The sequence below is a fragment of the Mustela lutreola genome, chromosome 5 (assembly GCF_030435805.1).
Source record: "Mustela lutreola isolate mMusLut2 chromosome 5, mMusLut2.pri, whole genome shotgun sequence".
Lineage (NCBI taxonomy): Eukaryota > Metazoa > Chordata > Mammalia > Carnivora > Mustelidae > Mustela > Mustela lutreola.
In genome coordinates this window covers 101,742,811-101,767,477 of record NC_081294.1, presented here as the reverse complement: position 1 = coordinate 101,767,477, position 24,667 = coordinate 101,742,811, and the positions used below count along the sequence as shown (strand labels likewise).

General features: G+C 43.0%; 1 long non-coding RNA gene across 5 annotated transcripts in view; it reads left to right on the top strand.

Annotated features, from left to right (window-relative positions):
* Positions 1 to 24,667, top strand: part of LOC131832351 (uncharacterized) — a 138,919-nt gene that overhangs the window by 65,452 nt on the left and 48,800 nt on the right. For 2 of the 5 annotated variants that reach the window (XR_009354007.1, XR_009354005.1), the window contains exons 2-5: positions 610 to 733; positions 2,837 to 2,902; positions 4,614 to 4,710; positions 20,021 to 20,138. This is a non-coding gene — a long non-coding RNA (uncharacterized LOC131832351). Of the gene's footprint in view, positions 1 to 609; positions 734 to 2,836; positions 2,903 to 4,613; positions 4,711 to 7,479; positions 7,675 to 20,020; positions 20,139 to 24,667 lie in introns of all 5 variants that reach the window. The other 3 variants (XR_009354008.1, XR_009354009.1, XR_009354006.1) reach the window with 2 other exon arrangements.

The window sequence follows — 24,667 nt, the reverse complement described above, 5'->3', positions numbered from 1 at the left end:
CCCTTAAACTAACTATTAAAATGTCTGTTACAACTCATAGGCTTATGATGCCTTGGTGATTACTAGCCAAACTTAGGGCTTTAGGCAGATTACCTTCTCTCTGATTCTAACACAGACCCTCAAGTTTGACTCAGAAGCTACTGTTGAAAACTCAAGACTTTATAATTAAAACATGATGATTATTTGGAGGACATTGTAGAACTGCGATACAATTTAAACACTGGTCTCTGTAAATATTGAGACTTGAGGTGGTCTCATTACGGAGCAGATGTAATAATACGTGTAAGCTGAACAAACACTATCTGCTTCTCAACAACATGACCACTTAATCCATAGAACATCTCTTGTACAGAATGAAATAGTCAGACTTGAGCTTTGCAGCAGGGACACACGGGAAGCTATAGGACTTGGCCAGAGCAGTGGTTGAACTGGACATTCCCAGAAAGGCCCTTCCTTCAGACACATAAGTCTCATTGCACTATGGCTCAAAGTTTGCTCTCTTTCACCGTTACCGAATAAAACCTAAGAAAATTGATTTTAACTAACAATTTATATCTGATGCCAAATAAAAAGCAGTTAACTTACATCAGAATGAATCCTGTTTGCCAGCTTTTTTGGTGAAAACAGAGCAGAAGACCACTTATACTGGGTGATGGCTGAGATATGGCAGCTTCCGATCCCACCCCTCACGATCCTTAACCATCCCTCTAACAGTTAAAGGCAGTGGTTTGAGGTAAGACTTTGCTACCAAAATGCATCTTATTCAATTACCTAGAGTAACAATATGGCCTGAAAATATAGGCCAGGACTCACCAAAGCCATACCATCTGTCTAACAGACAGGATTTCCTTCTCTGGTGACATCAGTGCTGGGTTGTCGCTGTGACATGTAAGCATTTTAAGATGGCCAATTATTTTTAAGCTTTGCTAACTCATTGAATGGCATTCCTTCCCTTCAAAAAAATTCTCATTCAACAGCATTTAAATTAGTAGAGAGAAGACTGAAACAGATTCTGCAGAAACTATGGCATGTATTGAATCAAGATATACTAAGTAGGGGGCACTTGGGTAGCTCAGTCTGTTAGGCATCTGACTCTTGGTTTCGGCTCAGGTCATGATCTCAGGATCCTGGGATGGAGCCCCAGGCTCCATACTCAGTGGGGAGTCTGCTTAAGACTCTCTTTCTCCTGGAAACAAACTGAGGGTAACTGAAGGGAAGAAGGGTGAGGGAATGAGATGGCTGGGTGATGGGCACTGGAGAATGTATGTGTTGTGGTAAGCACTGAGTGTTGTGTAAGACTGATGAATCACAGACCTGTGCCCCTGAAACAAATATATTATATGTTAATTTCAAGAAAAAAGATTCTCTCTCCCCCTCTGCTCACTTGTTCCTTCTCTAAAAAATCAATAGATAAGTGAAAGCTTTAAAAAATATATACTAAATATGCTAGGTTCTAGATTAGTAATAGATGATTATTGCCTATATTGGAAAAAAGATGAAAAGTTGAGACTGTCTACATGTATTCTACCTGAAGATTCTTTTTTTTTTTTAAGATTTTATTTATTTATTTGACCAAAAGAGACAGAGTGCGAAAGGGAACACAAGCAGGGAGCCTAGGAGAGAGAAAGCGGGCTTCCTGCTGAGCAGGGAGCCCCATGCAGGGCTCGATCCCAGGACGCTGGGATCATGACCTGAGCTGAAGGCAGATGCTTAACGACTGAGCCACCCAGGCATCCCTCTACCTGAAGATTCTTTAAAATACAATGTTTTTTTTTCTTTTTAAGAAAATGTAACTAAGATGGTCTTACTGGACATAAAATGACCATGAAGACAGAGTCCTGTAAGATGCTGACCTTAAGAAATAAAACATTTCTTAAATTGTTCATTATTTTATGCTGAGCCCATTGCTTTAAATGTTCATTTTTTAAAAAAGATTTTATTCATTTATTTGTCAGAGAGAGAGAGAGCACACACAAACAGGAAGAGTGGCAGGCAGAGGCAGAGAGAGAAGCAGGCTCCCCGTGGAGCAAGGAGCCCGATGCAGGACTCAATCCCAGGACCCTGGGATCATGGCCAGAGCTGAAGGCAGCGGCTTAACTGACTGAGCCACCCAGGTGTCCCTAAATGTCCATTTTTTTTAATATCAAGAAAAATCTGTTCACATTAATAATTTCTGACCATACAATGAAAGTAATAACACCAGCTAATACCCAAAGTGTTGTTCGAAGAACTTTACATTTACCCCGGTTACTCTCTGACAATCCCACAAAGAAGGCAATGCTGCCATCCTAATTTTGCAGATAAGGCAACTGAGGCTCAGACTCAGTGATGGAGTTCATCAACTAGCATGTGGGGAACTCAGGATTAGAAGTTGGACACCCCAGCTCGAGAGCATGAACTGATATTCACGGTGATCACCTCAGCAAACCCCAAGGAGGCGGCATTTGGTCCAGGGGTGAGGTGGGCAGTGTTGAAGATAGGTTACACAGTAACTGGAAAATGTAAGGAAGAAATTCTCACTGAGGAAAATCAAACAAAAAATGGACTTTGAGGGTAAAGTATTTATGGTAAGAATAATGACTTCCAGTTAGAGACCGTGTTTTGACTTGAGTCTATCATGTGCTATCCATGACTGGTTTTAGATTCTGCCCTTAAATCTGGGTTTGACAAGGGGAGAGGGAAGAAGGAAGAAGAAGGGGCACTGAGAGAATGATGAAGCAGTCGTGTCATGGTTTCCCGTCATTCAAAGACCTTTTCCAGACCTGGGCCTGAAGCTCTGTTTTAATAGACCTAAGATGCATCTAAGTACATGTTTCTACCTTTATGTGCCATATAGGTGTTGGAGAGGATTGCAAATTCTCACATACCGTACATCTCTAATGTAATGATTACAGCATCTGAGGTGAGTTGTAATCATTTATTAAGAGCTTATTTTAAATCATCCCTTTTTAAAAATGCACAGAGAGATTTTTCAAAGGGAGAAACTACCCTGGTATATTAGCTGGGTAGAATTTGAAACTGAGCCCAATTGACTTCTTGCTGCTTAGGTCTTATCTCTGAGAGTCAGGGATGAAAGACAGAAAGACCAGTCTCCTCCCTGTTTGTTTATTTCTTGGCCTTCTTGTCTTGTCTGATGCTTTGCCCCCAGAGCTCTGCAACTGTATTTATTTCCCATCTGCTTCCTGCTCTCTAGACAGTCCGAGACAGGCTGTTCACCACCAACCAGCAATCGCAGACAGAGGGAAATAAACATTATAGTGTGTGTAAAACCCATGGTAGCCGGCAAGGACCACAAGCAGAAATAAAGACCCTGGCCTCACAGATTCAGTTTGGGAGGGGGTTAAGAAACAATGTTCTTTGGAGTTAGGCAGGGCTGGCTTTTCAGGAGTTTTTTGTTTTTGTTTTTTTCTTTTTTCAAATCAGTTCTATTGTTCTGTTCCTTCGTCAGACATTGGTTAACATCTTTGGCAGTAGACGGTAGCATGTAAACCATTTAAGTTTTTTTTTTCTTTTTTTCCTTTTTTGGTCATTTCAACCAGTGCTTCCAGATTTCTGGATATCACACCCTCGTGAAAAAAGTCAAAGCTAGTGATGTGTGTATGGAACGGAAGGCGGGGGTGCAGAGCTCTTTAGGATTGCTAGTTTTTGTTTTACCAGGAACATATGTTGAAAATCTCATCATTGTTTCATATATGAAAGGAGAATTTTTTTCAAAAGATTTTATTTATCTGAGAGAGATAGACAGTGTGCACAAGCAGGGGGAGCAGCAGAGGGAGAAGGAGCAGACTCCCCGCTGAGCAGGGAGCCCGCCCAATATGGGACTCAATCCCAGGACCCTGGGATTATGATCGGAGCTGAAGGCAGACACTTAGCCAACTGAGCTATCCAGGTACTGCTGAAAGGGCAGTTTAATCCCAAAGAGCAGGGAAAAGGCCCATCCTTCCTGAGAGACACAGTCAACAACTCTAAACTCATACATGTATTTAGAAAAATGGATTTAAAATTTTGGAATGTAGAATGATGAAAGAACATTTTAGCTAATCACATAACCTTTTAGATACCTGTTTTCTTGTTATAAGTTTGTCTACTTGAAAATCTGTGTTCTACAATATGAAATGGAGCCCCAATATCAGTGTCTAGGAGCTACATTTAAAAACCATATTCAGTGCCCAAATCCTGTTTCTCAAAACAATGTCAGTGTAAATGGGAACCTCGTTCCTGGTGTAATTTCATTGAACTTGGACTGTTCTGGGTCGGGTGGTACTTGTGGGTGTCTGAGGTCATGACAATTTATTACTATATTCCCTGTAATTAATTACTATATTCATAGTAATTAATTAAATTTATTTATTTAATTAATTACCATATTTAATACTAATGCTTACTAATACTAATACTTAATATATTTAATACTATAATTAATTACTATATTCCCTGTAAGATTAACACTCACCCATTTTTAAGATGGGGGGATGGGACAGGGGTGGTCATGAGTCGAGGAAGGGCAGAGAAGGAAGATTTGTGGCAGAAGTCAGTCTTGCTTTGATTGATTTGAACAATTAAATGGTGCCCCCAACCTTGAATATCCTACTCAACAAAACTAAATCCTTTAGGTGGCCGGATCAGTTACTCTCCCATGAAGACAATCGGAGAGACGTTTGTTGTGATTTGAACGTGCTCTCAGAGGGCTGAGCCAGCCTATTCCTTCTGGTAAATACAATTGTCTTTGTATTGTTTCACTTTAAGTGATTTTAAGAACTCCTGTGGTATAAGAGGTTGTCGCTCAGAAAGGACGTTCTGTTGGCCCCCTTCCTTGACAGGGTCCAAATCTTGCATGAGCCCCAAAAATCAAGAAAAAAGAGCCACCTGACCAGTTGCTTCTCCTGCCCTCCCTGGGTCCGGGTGGGGTGGGGTGGGCTGGGGAGTGGGGGGAGCAGTCAGTTGCAGACCAAGGGTCTGCCCAGGGCAAAGTATGTACAGGGATGCAACGACCTTCAGGGTGATGTAGTGAAACCTAGATTCTAATGCAGCAGACAAGACTCTCTGGGAGAAATTTATCTGACACGGAGGTTGCATTTTGATCTGTTTCAGTCCTGGACCAGCATTCGGGAATCACAGATTTAGATATTGTCATGGGCTGAGTTGTCCTCCCCTCACCCCAGTTTTTTGTGTTGAAATCTTTACCTCCATTAGCTAGCTCAGAATGGGAACTTGTTTAGAAATTGAGTCATTGCAGATGCATTTTGTTAAGATGAAGTCATGTCCTTGTCTTGGTTTCTGGGCAACCTGTGGCCATCTTCTTCATTCTCCATTACCTCTAGGTGCTTTGCTGGTATGGCTATAAAATGCCTTTAGATCGGAGATGCTTAGGGAATTGGCATAAGAGATGACCACAGCTCCTTGTACTTTCCCATTAGAATTCCCCTAACCCCCAAAGATGTGCCAAAAGTCACTTCAATTGGATGAAGGCTGACCCAGGCCAAACGCAGAATGCTGGAAATGGGCTTTGAGATCTCTCAGTAGCAGATCCTGGGAGAATATTCTGAGCATGGCATGATTCATTGGAGTCAAGTTCTCACGAGTCTAACAGCAGAGACTTAAATGAATGGGAAGAAAAAAGCATGCCCAGAGTTGTACTTTTCTCCTAGGAAAGGGTTTCTTATGGATGCCTTACTTGGACTTAACCCAGATGCAGAGCTCATAAACATCAAAGAGTGGGGCAAACATTTGTTGATTTCCTGAACATGCCTGGAAGAGGTATCCCTGTTACCCTTGTCCTCTAGAAGGTCACTTTGGGCAGAGAGGCGGAGGTTTTATAACTGCATTGTGGGATGCTGTCAGAGCCAAGTTTCCTAAGCTTTCATTCTTACATTCTTTAAGCTTTTGGCTGTTTTTCTCCATGCCTCCAGTGGAAGGCACAGCAAGTACAGAGATGGAACAGTGAAAGGGGGGTTAAGATAGTACACAGACAGACTGGGATGCAGGCTTCTGAAATGTCCAGAGGGTTACTGACGACATCCCTCTGTCTCTCTCTGAGGCTAGCATCTTCAATTATTAAGGATAGAAGCTTCATCAACATTTGGACTCCTTGGAGACAACTAGCAATTACCTCAAATTCTGTTCCCACTGCCCACCCCTCCCCAACTTCAAAGGAAACTCATTACCAGTCTCTGAATTCTTGAAATTACTTTCCCATCATCTCAAACGATGTATGTAAATAGTTCATAATGAGGGTCTAACCTCACCCTTTAGATTGCTCAAGAAGCTCACAAAGATGGACTGTGATAAAATTATTCCAAGGCAAGGTGATTATCTCTGGATTATTCTTCCCAGGAAGATTTCATTGCTGGTTTGCTAAAATTTTAGAAGATATTTTACATACATACATTCACAGAAATCATTTATACAAACTTTTCCTGACCTTTTTTGCAAATTAACACCCAAATTAGACCTCTTCTCACAATGAACAACTTTAGGTCTTGCAGATGAACAATTAAGAAATATTAAACATATTAAACAGGAATGAATTTGATGAGCATGTCTCTGAGGTTGCCTGTAAAATCTAGTTGCCTTTATTTTCTAGAAGATTGTATTTTATAGGAGAGAGATCAGGATGTGCCCGAGACTTCAAAACTGTATGAAAAGGAGGCAGACAGCCTAGTTCATTAATTTGAGCAGTGTTCCTGTTTAGATTCACCCTTAGCATCAACAAAAGAAGAAAAAGAAGTCAACAGAGAAAAAGCATGTTGAAACAGATGCCAAACTGTCAGGTATCAAAAATGAGATGGTTAAAGTTGATGGTAAGATTTTTCTGGAGACCATCTTCATATTGAAGAAAACACAAGTGTATCAGATTGTCCCTGTCCTCTTGAGGACCTTATTCTTCTCCATCTCTTGGGTCACTTTATCACAGTTGCCTGTGTTCTCAGACAGGCTCTCCCCTGTTGCAGTGGGGGGATCGGTGGGCAGTACTCATTGTGTCCTTCGAGATTACAAGTGTAGGGGAAGAGGTTGGAGTGCAGGGAGTGGGAGAGAGAGCAAAAGTCTGCCTTTGAGAATTTTAAGCTCTATAGGGACAGTGGCTCCTGAGTGACAGTTACAGTCTAGGAGGACAGGGAGCACTATGAGCTGCAGACGCTACAGTGACAGCACGGAGAAGAAGAGATGGAGATACAGGAGGGACAGAGAGAATGGGTAAATGGGCAAAGAGATAGATCAGTGCAGAGATGGAATCTGTAGCTCGTCTGTTTGTAGATCCCATCCTCAGGATTCTTGGATCTTGACCAGATTTCTTTTTGCTCAAAGTGAAGCACTCATGTTCTAGTTCTTGTTCCAATTTTGTATTAAAGTTGGAAAGTCATTTGGGGAAACAGAGCTGAAGAGAGATTATATGCCGTACAACTGTGGAAGAACTGGGAATATAAAAAAGTTTAAAAAGTTGCAAGGCTACCTATAATAGCTTTGTTCATTTCTGGATAGGTCTTAGAACCTGTCGAGGAACAGGCAACATAATCAAAATGGAAATGTTTCCTCGTGAGCACATTGATTTTTAACCTTGGACTCACGGTCCTAAAGGCTAACTCACTGGATACAAATAAAGAAGGTGGAAGTGTTTTAAGGAAGTCAAGAGACATAAAAAAGGGAAGGAAAGAGTTCAGGCAAAGAAGTCAAAAGGTAGGTGGAAGGTTCTCATTGTTTCTTCCTTTCCTCTGCCGGTTAGCATGGAGGCAGCTTGCTGCAGGTTTTGGGCAGCCGGGCAAAAAGAAGGATGATCATAAACAGAGAAATGAGGGCCCAACAGATGGAAATGAACTAGGAAGTACAAGGAAGGAAAAATCTGATTTGGCACAGAAAGCATTTGTGGAATAGTTGATTTGTTTCTCAACACTGAAGTTAACACATTTAATTGAGGTAGTCCTACTGGTTCCTGCCAGGCAGGGGTCCCCACTTTCTAACAGCGGCCATCACAGACCACTGCATAGACCCTGAAGAGAACACAACCAGAAGGTCCCAAGTTATAAAGATGTAAACAAGAAGAGTAAGGTGAGCTTGCATTGAGCATAAACTGTACCCTCATCATGAATGTTACTGTTCTTCTTGGAAAACCAAGCTGGGCAAGAGGAGGCTGCCTGTTTTGAGTGCTTTGCTTTGTACACACACATATATGCACAGCCCCATTAGCATTTAGAAGGTTCTTTTTTTTTTTTTTTTTTAAGATTTTATTTATTTACTTGACAGAGAAAGAGATCACAAGTAGACAGAAAGGCAGGCAAAGAGAGAGAGGGGGAAGCAGGCTCCCTGCCGGGCAGAGGGCTCGATGCAGGCTCAATCCCAGGACCCTGAGCGCATGACCTGAGTCAAAGGCAGAGGCTTAACCCACTGAGCCACCCAGGCGCCCCAAGAAAGTTCCATTTTGTTTGGACCCTTTGGGTTTCCTGACCTGTCACAGAAACCTCTTGCAGTCTGTATTCAGACACAGTATCACCTCCCTAACTGGTCCTGATGGTTGGAAGGAGCTGTTCAGATCCCCACAAGAGTCTAAATAGAAGAGGAAATAGGATTCTAGTCCTTTAAAGCCTACATAGAAACTCAGCTCAACTGATGGGTCTGAAGTGTTATCAATAGAAGGTTTATAGGGCCTTGGAATCATAGTTTTGTCAAAAAACATTAGTAGGAGTTTATATGTAGGAAATTAAAAGAAAAAAATCTAGTACATGGTCAGATTCTATATATACAAGATTTATTTGTAAACAAGCATGCTAGTTGAATGGAAGAATTATGTAAATGGTTCTATATAGTCTGTTCCTATATGAAATTTAAAAATCCATTTCCTACCCTGATCTTAAAAACATTTCTATTATTTTTCTTTTTCTTTCTTTTTTTTTTTTTTAAAGATTTTATTTATTTATTTGACAGAGAGAAATCACAAGTAGACAGAGAGGCAGGCAGAGAGAGAGGAAGGAAAGCAGGCTCCCTGCTGAGCAGAGAGCCCGATGCGGGACTCGATCCCAGGACCCTGAGATCATGACCTGAGCCGAAGGCGGCGGCTTAACCCACTGAGCCACCCAGGTGCCCCTCTACTATTTTTCTTAGCAAACCTTGTAAGGGATCTTCAGGGTCTACAAACTCTGCTTTTTAGTGCAGAAACTAAAATCTTAGTCTATTACCCCTTTTCCTACCAGCAATTCTCTGTATTCCTTTGATCTGCTCTTCCCAGTAAGTTTGTGAAGTAAGTCTTGGTCTTAGTTCCTCATATTCTCCCCAAACAAATACACAGTCCCTTGTCATTTATTGGTTATAAAACAGAGGATCATGAAAATGGCAAATGTGGAGAAGTTGTAAATGTTCAGAAGTACAGTTACTTGAATCTGAACCCCAAATACTTTATTTTTTCACAGTCCTCATGAGTACTCTAATAATTTTCCATTTTCTCCCTCAGGTCGTTCTGGGGGTCTCACTCCCAGGGCTGTATCTCTTCTGCCTTGTTCTCCCAGGTCCTGGGGTCTCTCATGCTGACCTTGGCAGGCATAGCCATGTTCAAAGGGTGCAATCATCTACGGTAGAAGGGGAGAGGGCTCCCCTCCTTGGGTTGTACTGTGCTGAATGTGAGGTGTAGGCTCTACTGAGTGAAAGTATTTATTGATACAGCTGTTCTAAGGTTCGGTCCTATTGTTCTCTTTCCCCAGGAGCTATCTAAACATGTGGCCTGTGGGGTGGGGCCAGGCATAGATAAAGGCCAAGCTGCCAGAAAGTGGACTCCTCCCATATTCTCTTGGAACCCTAAGACTCTGTTACTTTCTTGGGCCCTAATCCTGGCTCCTTCCTTGCAGAATGAGCTGCTTCCTGGAATTCATCGGTCCTCCTCTAGAGTGGAATTTTGCTTGCTACTCCACCAGGTTGCAGTGGGCCCAGACTCTCTACCCTCCAGCACTGTTCCCAGGAGGCTGCTCAGCCCTGAGGCAATAGACATTCATTCACTAGGCTACAGCCACCAGCCCAGATCCAGAGAGCTCTGAACCCCAATAGTGGATGGCAGCTAAAGCTCAGATGCCTCCGTATGGCCATGGTCTCCGGTTGCCTGTCCTGAAATAGTCACTGGAAGACTTGTCTGTGGGCTCTCTGCTTTCCAGTTTATTTCTGGGCTTTGGGCTCACCACACTCTCCCCAGAAGAGATCAGATGTGACTACCCTCTTTATGAAGGTCTACAGAGGCAATAGTAAGGGTCTGAAGTCTGGGACCCTCTAAAAGGCTGCTGCCTGTCACCTTTAGTCTTTACCCCATCACAGGAATGGGCCCTTTGAAGCATTATCTGACAAACCTCACAAGCATCATCTTCCACTGGTTTCTGTTTATCTTCTCACAAATTCAGAATTTAGGGAGAGCAGAAATGATGAGGTTTTCGTGATTTCAATTTTGACACCAACAGGGTGTGTAGCAAATTATATGTAATTATTATTTCAGCTTCGTGAATATAAAAATACAATCTAGGCTATAAATATCTTAAAGAAATTTAGAAGAATTTTCTGCACAGAAAAAAAACAGCTTTGGATGTAATGAATGTGTTAGACACAGATAAGAGCCAAGTTTAAGATAAGTAAAACATTGACTCTGACAGCCGTTAAGTATGCATTTGATTTAGAATCCAGAGCTATCTGTCAGTTGTCTATGAAATTCATTGGTTTAGCTTTTAGTTCCCGTGTTTCTCTTCTATTTGTTACCTCTGTCCCTCCCCCCCCACCAGTTTTTCTTCAAAAGTCCCCTACTTTGGTTTCACCTTTCCTCAGAGACCAAGTGAGGTGGTCTATACAGTGCTTGATAGCATGGGGTTTCCATAAAGTTGTCTATAAATTTAAAGCAACATTTGCATTGTACCTGAAGTGAGTTGATTTATGAGTCGGTGTTTGGTAAATACTCTGAGATCTTCATATTAGACACAAGATCTAAGTGCACTGTATTTTGCTTCACTTTGTCTTTTGTAAAGCACCTGCTACCATGACAATATCCACTAGGTAAATAACAAATGAAAGGAAATACACTTCCTTCTCTATTTTAATAATGTACTATTCATGCATTTTTCCCTCTCCAGAACAAAGAATCATTGTAGTAGGTTGCTCTGCCAATATTAGGCTGATATCTTATTGCAAGCAAATAAAGAGATAAAATGGCATGCCACAGGAAAAGAGTTTCTTTTCAAAATAAAGGAGAACAAGGCAATAACACAAAATATGAAAAGCCAGGAAATGGCTCAATGGAGTTGTTATAAAAATGAACATAGACCCCTTGATTTTCTATTACTATCCCCATTATAAAGGGATACCAACATGTCAATAGCAAAGTTCAAATTAGAGTTTCTTTATCAACTCTATTTAAAAAAATAAAAATCCATTGTTCTTCTCTGAATGATCTTGTCTTTAAGAGAGCTGACGGAGGTGTTTCACAGAGCAGAACCATTGTCAGCCATTTCTAGTGGGCACTAAGGAAAATATTTGGTAGCTCAAATGATAGAAAATTGCTATTTGTAGAGTCCATACCATATTTGGCTGAATTTAGGATTAAACATCTGTAACTTACTGTTAGGACATCTAGAGTGTGCAAAACTCTATACTATAAATATTGTCTCTCTCTTTAGTCCTCACGGTATCTCTGAAGAAAGTTGTTTTGGTCCCATTTGTAAAGATTTGCTGATGGCTGAAAGAACTGGTATATAATTCTCGAATGAAAAAATTGAGGTCTTCTGTCTGGCAAAGTTGACTTGTTTTCGCCCAAATTTGCCACCAGTTGACCAAAGATCCAGATGGTGGTTACCCTTCAGAGTGCTTCACATACCCCAACTGGGATCCAAGGAACAGAGAAAGGGCAATTTCACCTCTTACTCCTCTGGCTTTGGCTCACCATCAAGAGGCTGTAATAACACAAGCCTTAGAAGTCTGGCCATAATTCTCCCCACTAGGCTTCCCCAGTAACATTCAAGGAGCGTAGAGTGTCTTTTATTTAAAACAGGAAAAAATAGACATGGCAGGCATTGTGACCTTTTAATGACTAAATGTAACTGAGGAGCCTAGGGTTTCTGAAAGACCAAGAGAATGTAATAGAACTTGAATTTAGAATCTTTCTTATTTTAAGAAACAGAAGTGAAACTAAGAGGGCTTCTTAGCAAAGGCAACAGTTTAGCCTTGAAAGATAAGAAAGAAGACACAGGATTAAATTCAAGAGAAGACATTTTGCCTAAGGGATGGTATGGGTAAAACAGGGAAGTGAGAAAGGATAGTGCTTATATGTTGGCCAATGTTCTCCAGTGGTCCTAGAAGGAAGACAAAGCTAGAAAAGTTCCCCCAAATCCTATTCTCCAAAATTGTTGGCATTGATGTTCTTCCTCCTGGAAGTCTTTCCCTCACTACCACTACTGAACCGAATGCCCTTTTTTCCCTGGCACTTTCAGAATCCTCTGCCCTTGTCCTGATATAGTTATTTGTGCAAAATATGCATTTACCTGTTCTTATTTGACTTCCTCTGTTTTAAGCTCTGTAGAGAAGGGACCTTGTCTTGACCACTTTGTCTCTTCCTAACGCCCAGGGCAGTGCCTGGTAGGCCCTTAAGAGTTATTTTTGGAACTTCATGAACAATGCAAACTTCTCATAAATAATGACTTCCAAATGTTTTAAATTTTTTCAAATGCCTTCGACAGGATTTGTTATTGTTCTAGAGGTTAAAGTAACATAATGATAAGTGTGGCAATATTTTATAATTAAACTACTAAAAATAAAGCTTATTCTACCAAAGGAGTACCTTTTAGATCCAGGTCCTCTTTATAAAGGAGTTTCAGGAATAAGGGCATTTGCTGGTGTGAGGGACCATCTGAGCAGGACTATAGGAACTGGCAGAGTGCTCACAATCTGCTAGGGAAAGACCGTGCTGGAATGAATCCTGGTCCCGAAGTCGGAAAACTTAGGACCCAGCTCTAGCAATTCCTATGTGTACCTCGGCAAGCTACTCAAAGTCTGATCTCCAATTTCATATCTGCACACTCAGAACCATAACACCAGCTCTGTTTACCTCATGGAGTTGCGAAGATAAGATAATGTAGAAAGGAGATGATAAACTACAAAGAATTCTCCTCCTTCTTATCATAATGGTGTAAGAAAGAAGTCCAAGCGACCTCCTGAATACTAGGATGTCTTTTGTCCACCAGTTAAATAGATCCTCGACCTTAGGACTTTTGATTTGACATTCAATCTGCTGATTGTACCCTGCCGCCTCTTTCTAATCTAACACGGAAAAGAATACGAATCACTAGGAGAGGAATGCAGGGTTGTAAATGTTTGTCCTTGGCAGGATACTTTATACCCTTTGGTATTTAACACCAAATCCAGAGTCAGGGTCAGCCCCCAGGTAGTTCTAGTGTACAGCTTATCCACAGCTGTACGAAAATCCCCAATGACTGATTCTGGCCCCAGTGATGTTGAGTGTTGGCAGGACAGATGAGCGCCGTTCTCCAGCACATTTCTCCCATTCTCTGCTTGTTTCCAGGCTGTCAGGGCTTGGCAATGGCCAACATGTTGAGAGGCCTGGCCAGTTTTCCTTCAGGGCTGTTCAGCCTAGGTTAGAGGGAAGATTGGCGTGTTTACCAGTCTTGTACCTGCACTGGCCGTTCTGACAACATTTAAACCTGAGAGCCGTTTGTCACTCCCTGGTGGCCCTTTGTCTTGACTTATGACAGATTTATTGTCTTTGACCTATGAAACCCAGAGGGTAGAGGATGGGTGTTAGATTTCACATGCCAGTTACCATTGACTTTAATTATCTACTTGAAATCAGTCCAGCACTCAGGGATGAGGTACTGAAGTCTCAAATCACCCCCCTAGTTTGGACACTCTCTGAAACCACAGTGTGTACATATTACTTATTCAGTATTTGTAAAGAAAAAGACATTTTGCTGAGCTGCACTTTTCTGATAGGCTTCATTTAAGATTATTTTTTGGTAGATTTATAATTCTGACAGGGAAATAGCTATAAAATGTAAAACGTATAACCAGTCAGGGCTGGAACACAGACCATCTAATTTCCTCATGTGCTCTGCTGAGCCTGGGGATGTGTGAGTTTTCCTCTCAGTGAGAGGGGACAGTGAGGGGGATGGGGAGACTGAGAGAACAATGGTGGGTGTAAGTCAGTCATAGAACAGATAATAGGATTGAGAGTTGAACTTTTTTTTTTCCAATTTCAAATCTTTTTCCCCCAAATTCTGTCCCATTGATTGGGTCCTGTCTAGTGTCATTTAGTTTGCACAATAGTTCAGTCAATTGTGGGACAAGAGCTTTACAGAAAGCTTAGAGCCATGCACACAAGCATCCATCCAGCATAGGAACAGGAAAGTACCTGTGGTAAAAGTGGGCACACCAGGTTTGCTGAGCTTACAGAGCAGAACAGTGATTTTTAACTTCTCTCATCCTCCTTTCAGAGTAGGAGTTAGATTTCATAAGAACTGTGGACCTCCTTTTGGAGGAAAAAAAATATTCATCTGCAGGGTATTCATCAAGTATTAATGGACAGGCTTAAGGACTTCTATTCCCTTGAGAAGCACAGATAAGTATATGTAAATCACCATGGAGTAGCAGGTTCTAGCTGTGAGATGTGTCCAGGTGCTGTGGGATCACAGAAGAGGAAGTGCCCCACTTTCTATCCAGAAGGAGGACCCTATTGCCTTACCAATAGTCCAGCATGTGCTTGGAGTTGTATTTGTCAATCATGATGGGTTATCCTTGGCTTAGCAGAGTTTTTGTGGTTGGTGTGGGAGAGGGCAACAAAACCAACAGGCAGAATGGCAAGAGTTCGGGATTTGGGATTAGAAGCTTAGGAGTTAGTGGTTCCTGGTTTACCACTTTTTAGTTGTATTAAATGGACACAGTACTTAGTCTCTCCATGTTCCAAATGTCAATCTGTCAAATTACAATAGTGACACATGCTCTCAACCTCATGGCCAAGTAGGGGACCTTGTGGGGAGGAGAAGCAGGGGGTAGGGCATATGCAACAGTAAAGCTATTCTTCAACCATAATGTCCTGTAAATATAATGTGTTGTCATCACTGTGCCCACAAATACAGATATTGAAGAAACAGATAAAATTCAGTCAAAAAGGAAAGAACCAGTTGTATCCAGGGACTTCCTGTGGTTCATGGGGACAGAGGGGCAATTACGGGCCACCACATAGAACTAAACCTCCAGGTCCCCATGGGACAGAAACCATAATCTCCATTCTGAAGACTGATCCACTGAAGGAACCATGTTCAAAAGTCCTGAATGTATTGGGAAGATAGCCAAATTTATAAATTCAGAGAAAATGATGAGTAAAAGAGTTATAAGCCAGTGGTTTGATTAGTAGACATCCATGTATTTAACGCGGGGTTTTTAAAAACCAGGAGACTCTAAAAACTTTGTCCGCATGCCCACCCCTCCTTAAGCCATCCATTCTCTTTGATCTCGTCTGCTGATTGGGAAGTGGCCTGTGGCTTAGCTGGCAGCCAGGCATGGCAGAAGGAAGAGGATGTGGGGATCCCATTCTTGGAAACTCAAGCCCTGGGTGTGAGTCTTGGCTCTACCACCACTTAGCTGCTCTGGGACAATGAACGGATCTAATCGATGCCTCCGATTCTTTGTCAGGAAACAGGATAATATCCAGTTTGTGTAGGTCACTGGGTTGTTGAAAACTCTAAGCAAAAAAAAAAAAATTTTTATGAACTCTAAAGTGCCAGCCTTTTAAAGTACTATTATCATTGTATTCATAAATGTACAGGTCTATCAGTAAAACGATCACAAGGGAGGAAAAGATACCACATTACATGTTTACAGATTGGCTGCCTCATTTGCCTTAAGCCCTTATCAGAATGCATGGCTGCCTAGTTATGTTTGTGAAGAACGTGTTTAGAAGTTTCCGATCAACACAGATCCAGGAGCTCTGCGGTGGCGGCAGAGAGGGAGGCAATTTTCCACGGGTGATTTTCACATTTAGCAAGAGGGACTCCAGTTTGATTTTAAAGCAGCTATCCAATACATTTTCTCTTCTAGAGGAACCGACACCAAACCCTCCTCCCTCCACACTCTTGCCCATATGCTCCCTCTCCATTCTCCCCAACCCCCCCCTACTTGTCCTTTCCATTTCCTCCTCCCTCCCTGCCCGCCTGTTCGCTGTATATGCCCAGCCAGCATTGGCAGCTGCCCACGCAGACGAATCCCAGTGGATCTTTGTGGCGCTGTATCCATAGGAACCTGCAAAGAACCAGGCGGCCTCTGCTTCCCAGCCCATGTGTTTGTGGTGTGGCCAGATCCCCTGATGGAGTTTCACTGCAGTTAGGACACTTCAGAATAGATGCTACAGCAGTTGCCAGCTTTGATGCAGATACTGGGATGTGAAACTCTGCCTGGCAGGGACCAACACTGACAATTATTAACTCTCTTCCTATTCACCTGCTCCTGGGATCCTGCCTCTTCCTCCCAGCTGAGCACACCCAGCTCCCAGCCACATAGGGTATGGTTCAGTTAACTAGAAAGAGAATCCTGGAACTGGGAGCTGCTTCTTTCATTCAATGCTTCAGTGCTTATCAAACATGTACTATAGACGAGATACTGCACTTAAGGCTGAGAAGAAAAACAAGTAAATGAGATATGGTTCCTATTTTTAAGAAGTTGAGAGTCTAGTGAGAGAGACAAAAAAGCACAGAAATAATTATGTGACAAGTGCTATTTCACGACCAAGCGCTATGGAGACCATAGGGGGAACTCATGAGTTCTTAGATTTGGCAAGGCCTAAGAGAGAAGGGGAGTTGACTTGCACTGTGAGCCAGGACTCCTATCCCTCCCACTACATGGAAGAGACAAGGATGGCATTGCAGGTGCAGGAACCAGCAAGAAGGCAGGCCCAAGGAAGCATGAGGATGTTCCAGGACTGGTGATGGTCTAATATGGCTAGAGGAAAAAGTGGGGGTAAGTTGGGGCAAATGAGGGGACAGGTTGCATGGGCCAGCTTGTAAAGGGGCTTGAGAACATGGCCAAGGAGACTGCATGCAAAAAGGAGCCAAGGAAGATATTTTAAAAATATTATTTATTTTGAAAAACTCTAAGCCTATACCAAGTCTACGGCAGGTGTTTATGCTGGTGAGTGAAGGCATTAAAATAGGTCTTTTGGGGCAGTGAGAAATGGCTTGGTGGGTGAGGATGGGGAAGCTGTGGGAGGCAGGGAGGCAGGTTCAACAGGGTTGCAAAGCTTTAGGCAGGAAGTGAAGAAAATTCCAGAGGACCGGGCAGGGCGACAGGAGAGCAGGTCAACTGGATGTTAGATTTGGTAGGGCTCCTGGGACCGGTTGAGTAGAATGGTTTGGGGAGGCAGGGAGGATGTTCACTCAGTGCACAGGACTGGGAGACAGTGATGTGGACAACCAACATGGGGGTCCTAAGGGGAAGCTCCCGGGGTGAGGGGAGAGCCTAAGATTCCCCCTTTTCACTTAAATTCCAGCTGAGAACCGGTATCTTAAGTTCAAACATTCGGAGTTGAGAAGGGCCAGGACCAGATTTTTTTTGAAAATTTTTTGAAAGCAGCTATGTAGCCCTCGCTTAGTTTTCTCATCATCAGAATAAACTATCTCCATGCCTTTAATCTTCCCTCAAGGGTCTGACATAACTTGGGTTGATCTGTCCTTTCTGCTGTTTTCCCACATCCCACTTAGAATGCAAAGCCCCAGGCTACAGACAACACATGACTCTTTCTCAAGTTATACATATAATTATATATTTATGTGTGCGGCACACACTTTATTAAAGTGTGTGCAATTCCCACATTTAACACTTTATAGTTATTAAATGCCCACTTTTCCTGGAAAAAAAAAAAACTTTGATTTTTTTTTACTTCATTATTTCTCATCTCCCCACTACATATCTACTTCTGACCATCTATTTGCCAGCCCTGTCCACAATTATCAGGGCCTGTCTCAGGAGTTTCAATAGCAAGACTTTTCTTCTCATGACCTTTAGAGCAGAAGTGCTGTTTGGGTAAAGTTCCAGAATCTGATTACATTAAGGGAAGCGATTCCTCTGGCAAAACATAAAACGAAGGAGCAACCACATCCCGTCAGGAGGATGCTGGTGGTCTGGCAAGGTCTTCTAGAAGGTCCCAGCACTGACTTTGTACTTGAAGGACTGTGCTAGTATCTTGGAGAGGTTCTCTGTCAACACAGAGAGAATATGGCTGTCTCCTCACAAGACTTTGGCATTAGGAAGCACTGACTGAACAAGTACCTCACTTAACCATTTGAGGCCTTCAGAATAGCTAGTCTGACAGGCAAATGGAAGAGACGTGTGAGTTTTAGGAAGTGCTTGAGTTGTATTCAGAGGTACCCACAGAGATGCTCATCGTTCCAGAGAATCCTTAAATGGTCCTGCAAGTTACTTCTTGGAAGACCCTCTTTCTGCCAGCCTTACTCCTTCAAGGAGGGTTCTTTCACTGCCTCAGAGCCCCTGAGAGCCAGGGTCTGTGAAGGCGCCTGTGACTTGTCACAATGCTATTCATCTAACATATCCCGCTGCTTCCCAAGGTGCTACCCGCTCAGCAAGGCCAGGTTTCCTGGCTACCTCTACCTGGCATTCTGCTAGCTGCCTGGAAGTTTTCTCTGCTTGCTAGGACCCTCCAATGCCCCTACTTTCTTTACTCCCCCAACCTTTCCTCTAGCCAAATTTCGTCCTTCTTAAGGTGAGTTCCTCATAAAAGTCACACTACTCAGGCAATTTTTAAAATTCTCTCAAGGGCAAGAAATAATTAGTATTGTTCTAGATGCATAGGAGAGAAGTTAATGCATTAGATACAGTGCATTTCTTAGGGCACTGAGACTTAACTCTGCTGTGGCACTCTAGTTGAGAGAGACTTTGGGCCTTGTGGAATGTTTTTCCAGCTTGGTTGTGGAGAAGCTCTAGTTCTCTCAATCATTCCCTTCCACCTCACCGATGACATTACAATTGGCAATGTTGGGAGCAATCAACATTGCTGATTATGTTGGAAATCTTCTGATGTACGAAGAGCTTAGATTTTTAGAAACTTTAGCCAGAAAAAGATTCTCCCTGAGTTCTTCCATTCAAACCCAGTCCTGGTGCGATATGTTCAGAACAAGTTGTTGCTCAAACCAGGGAAAGTCAAGAGGAGGAAAATACCGAAGGAGAAGATAGAATTGTCATTCTGTGACTTTTTGAGCATATTTCAGGTTCTGGCAAATAGACAAGGAGTAGGTTCGTCATGTGCTTTAGAGGATGCATGTATTAAAGAAGGTAATGCTAGCTGCTGAAGCAGACAAGGCCCAAACCCTAGGGACGAAACAGAATACAAATTTACTGCTTGTCCCTATCACAGGCCAGTGAGGATATAGGTAAGTCTTTGTCCCAGTCACATGTATCGAAGTCTGGGACCTAGGCTCCTTCCTCATGGACCCAGCCCCCCATGGCTCTAGAGCCCTTTCCATTTTGCTGGAATATAGGGAAGAAGGATCACACATATGGGAGGTTTTCATGGACCAGGCCTGGAAAAGACACAAAACGCCTGGCTCGCATTCCATTGGCCAGGACTCTGTTCTCCGGCTGCAGCTAGCTGCAGGGAGAGGCTGGAAAAAGTCGACTTGCTGTATGTCTGGGAAGAGGAAGGGAACATGGGTGTCCAAACTGAAGTTTGGATGCTTGGGGCCTGGGGTTGTGGCTCACAATGATATAAAGTACTTGTGTGAATTAGCATGCTAATGCTGGGCCAACTTATGAAGTACTAAGTTCATTGTCACTGGAATGTTGGTTGGAGAACAAATTCTTGCCATTTTGACTCTGGAGCTCTATAATTACAGTTCCCTAACAGCATAGCAATTCCTCCCACACTCCTGCTCCTACTTTCCCATGTGGTGCGAAGTGCTTAGTTTCTATTGCTGAAAAAAAAGTGTGGGTCTGTAGAAGATACTCTTTTACAGAATATTTTGTGTCATCATTGTTTTTTTTTCTTTTCTAGGGTAGCAAGATGGATGTCGAGGGGACCTTGGTAGTCAGAGGATCTGAGGACCTCTCTGTGGGGTGCTTTGTGTGTGGAGAAGGTAGGACTGGCCATTGCTGGAAGTATGCATCTGGGGGTAAGAATTATCATAGTTCTTTTGTACTAATAGAGTAATTCTGCTCATCTTTCCTCTTCCTTTAAGCATAACATTCTGGAATCTTAGGATTTTGGCACTGGAAAAGACATTAAAGCCCACGAGTCTGGTCCTGCTGTGCTGTACGTGAAGAGGAACAGTGAGCCAAGCTCTTTGTCCATAGGGTTGTATGGCCCGTACTGACAAAGCGCAGTTAGAACTTGGGCCTCCTGAATCCTACACCTGGGCCCCAAGCTGCTCCTCCCACCAATAATATATCAGACTTTCCATGTCCGTGTTTCTATATCAGGATTATCCAAATAGTCTTGGCCAGTTCCACTGATGTTCTGACCTGATAGAGCCATGCAGAGAGAAGGAACTGTGGGAGGCAGGAGACATGGGATCCAGTCCTTTCCGGCTCTCATCTCCTTGTGGCCTTGGCCATGTGGGTGGGCCTTAGGTTTCTCATATATACCCTGAAGAATTTGGATTAGATCAGTCTTCAAATTCTAGTCCACATAGGAAGGCCCAGTATCTTCACTTTTGTTAGGAATCGCTGTGGCTTAAAATGGTTTGAAAAGTATTCTTTCCACTGGAGGAAATAGTCTCAGGTTCTTCCTGTCTTTAAAATGTTTTATCTCTTTGAAATGTACTTTATGAATTTCATTTTTAAGTCACTTTCTCTATGGGCTAGTTGATGAAATAAGAAACAAAGCTATGACAAGTTAGATAACATACCAAAGTTTGCCACTGCTCCAAATTCGTACATTGAAGTATTAACCCCCAGTACCTCAGAATGTGTCTGTATTTACAATAGGGTCTTTAAAGAGGAAATGAAATTAATAAGAGGTCATCAGTGTGGGAACTGATCCAAGAAGATTCGTGTCCTTATAAGAAGTAGGGATTTGCATGTAGACACATCTAGACGAGAGAACATGTGAAGACAAAGGAAGAAGGCAGCCATCCCTAAGCCTAAGAGAGAGGCCCTGGAAGAAACCAGTCCTGCTGACACCTTCATCTTGGATTCCTAGCCTTCGGGACTTTGAGAACACAAATGTGTGTGGTTGAAGCCCCCAGGCCTGTGGTACTTGGTTATGGCAGCCTTAGACTAGTATAGAATGTGTGTGCTTCTGTGTGGGCAGGGGTGGTGTGTGTGTGTGTGTGTGTGCACATGCACATGTAAGTAGAAACAAGAGAGAGTGGTAGAGCCTGTTAAAGTTTTGAGTGAGTATGTCCTGGCTGAAAGGAAAAGGCACTCTTCAGCTCCTGCTGATTGTTCCCGGATCCGTGTGGGGATATTAGCTCTTTGTTACCAGATGTTCTAAGTTTTTAAGAGAAGCTAGACTTTTAAAATGTGAAATTTCCCAGTTTTCAAGATATTATGTGGGCAAACAAAACATGTCTGTGGGATGAATTTGACCTTAGACCACCAGTTTTGACCAGTGACCATCATGTCTGAGGAAAACAACTGAGGAGTGACCTCATAAGGCAGGGTGGGACTACAGAGCACACGCGAAGAGACAGAATCCTGGTGAGGCTCCAGGACACCTGGCTGACTTTCGTAGCCAGACTCTCTTGCTGTTAGACCTGGAGCCAGATCTTAGTTCCCAGTCTTGTCAGATGAGGAGACTGAGCTCCTCTCTGCCAGCAAAGGAGATTGGAAATTTCAAGTTTGAGTGCCATACTCTGTAAACACCAGAGAATTATGGCCAAGATAATTACTTTCTGCTTGGCTATTTCCAAGAATAAGTGCCTGATCTTCTAAAGCCATGGAGAAAGAGACTGAATGTAATTAAGGATTTAAATGCACAGAAATAGATAAAATAGCCCCATGTCTTAGAAAAAGCTGCTCAAACTAGAAGAAAAAGGAGAAGAAAGCAGAGGAGTTGCTCCAAATGAAAGTCATTAAAAATATTGGCAAAGGAGGGTGAGAACCTCACCATTTCGTCATCAAAATTATCCTGGTCTCTTTTGCTTTGCTTTGGAATGGTCACTGCAAGGTTTTCTTGGCTTCTTTTTAGTCAGCATTTTAAGGACAAAGTATGTAGACATGGACTAATAAAAGAGTTATTGAGCTCTTACCATGTGCCAGGGACTTTACACATACAGGCATTTCTGCTGTAACACAAAGTAACACTTCCCAGAAAAGTTTGTCTTCTGCAAAACTCAGTATAAAAATAGGATTTATGGGGAAAATCAGACTAAAGCAGACCCTTCAAATCTCTTGCAACTCTGATAAACCAAAACAATCACTGAGGAGGTCACTTGGACCACCTTGGCAGCGGCTGAGGGGCTAGAAGCTGCCACAGGGATATTACAATTCCTAAGAACAGTAGAGATGGGAAACTGGTAAGTCTTGAACAGGCCTGATCGGCATGGGATGAGATAGGGAAATGTAAATGAGCTCTGAGTCCTTGGGGCTATTCAGATGGGCCCAGGAGGTAGGACAACCTCACCAGAACTAAGAGCCCCTGAGGCTGGGGTGTGCCTACAGGAGAACGGAGGGCCTGTTTTAAAATGAGCACCTGAATGGAGGTGCTCATTTTAAAATTTCCCTGGATGTAGCAGAATCATTGCTGCTAATAAGGTGTGTGTATGGGAGGGGGGGGGGCTCAGCCCTTTTCAGTTCCCACTGAAGGTTATGGCTCTTCTCCTGCTCTTTCAGCTCCTCCTCCTTAGGAAAGCCCACCTGTGATATGGTGACAATCCACATGCAGTTTTCACATTGCAATGGGAAATCTTAATGCGCAATTATGGGCAGTTTTCACATTAGAGGGACACCCTTCCTCAATGACCGATCACTGATTGGGGGGGATTCATGCTACAGAAACACGTGGGGGAGGAACAGGATGGATCACCTCAGTTACTTCTCCCAACTCTAGGAGGGGCGGCAGCAGGGGTTTGCACATTCCCATGCATCAGAATTACCTGCAGGGCTTGTTGAAACAGATGGCTGGGTTTTATCCCCAGGGTTCTCCTGATCCAGTATATCTCGGGTGGAACCTGAGAACTTGCATTTCTAAGAAGATCCCAGGTCATACTGATGTTGCTGGCCTGGGAGCTACATCTGAGATCCACTAAATTAGTCGAAATGGTTAATTGGCAAGATTTTGTGACTACCCAAGATTTCTGCAAGAGTGAACCAAAGTTGGGGGACAGCTAAATCTTGGGGCTAGTGAGACTAGTATGCTAGAGAAATTGACCTTCGATGACCTATGAACACTTAAGGATGTGCTGGGGTTGATTTTTGTACTTAGCAGGCAGGCTGGGAACTCAGTCAGTGGGGAGGGATTTGTAGCTGGTAGCTGCTCTGCATTGGTGGGGAGACCTGAGTCTATACCTCCACCTGAGGACATGTTGTGTGGTCTCCTCTTTTGTTAAGACACCTCCCAAAATTTTGGTGTCACTTGCTATTTAAGAACTTCTGTGTGTCTGTTACAGCCCCACCACCCCGTGTACAACCTTTCTGCTAAGGCTGCCAACAGGAAACAGCCTAGGATTCAAACCCAGACACTCTCATTCCAGCATCCATGTCCATTTCCATCAGGCTGCATTGCTCTCTAGAATGTTTCCTGATGGGAGCCAAGATGTGTGGGGGTGTCTACCTGGGACTTGCTTATGTTCCTATTTGCTGTGGCTGGTTTCAGGGATATCCAAGACAAGGTCTTGAAGTTGTGGCTGAACAGAAAGCCCAAGTGGGAGAGCCACTCTGAAGGACTATCCAATCCCTTAATAATGGACTTTGCTTCCTTTGTTTTTGGGGCTTTACAATTTGCAGGGCAAAGGTGTTGTGGTATGATCATAGAAATGAGAACTTCATCTATTCTCATTATGAAAAACTCCCAACTGCAGGAAGTTACAGTTGATTACTATATTAGGGTTGTGAGGTTTTCCTGAATTAAGAATGGGGAAAATGTGTTGATCATTATTAAATGCCTCTAAATATTTCAGGAGATGTTCCCCTATCCAGAGAACATGACATGACAGAAGGAGCTTTGGAGTGAGGCAAAGCGGAATTCAATCCACGCTCTGTTATTTACTGATTGTGTGACATTGGGGGAAGTTAGGAGTCTAGTCAAAGCCTCTGTTCCCTCTTCTATTAAACCTTCAGTAGGTTATCATGAGGACAAAATTGCCACCAGTAATGCAGATACACTACTAATATCCAGAAGGCATAGACTAGCTCCCTCTTTGGATTCCCTGTGGTATCACAGCAGATCCAAACACCTATCAAATGTGTTGCATTCAACCTTGCTCCTGCCTTTTTTTTTTTTTTTTTTAAGATTTTATTTATTTATCTGACAGAGATATCACAAGTAGGCAGAGAGGCAGGCAGAGAGAGAGAGGAGGAAGCAGGCTCCCTGCTGAGCAGAGACCCCAATGCAGGGCTTGCTCCCAGGACCTGAGATCATGACCCGAGTGGAAGGCAGAGACTTTAACCCACTGAGCCACCCAGGCGCCCCCTAACACCTGCTCTTTAAGGGCCAGACAGCAATGCCATCTCAAGAAGACAGAAGTGGATACCTGCTAGA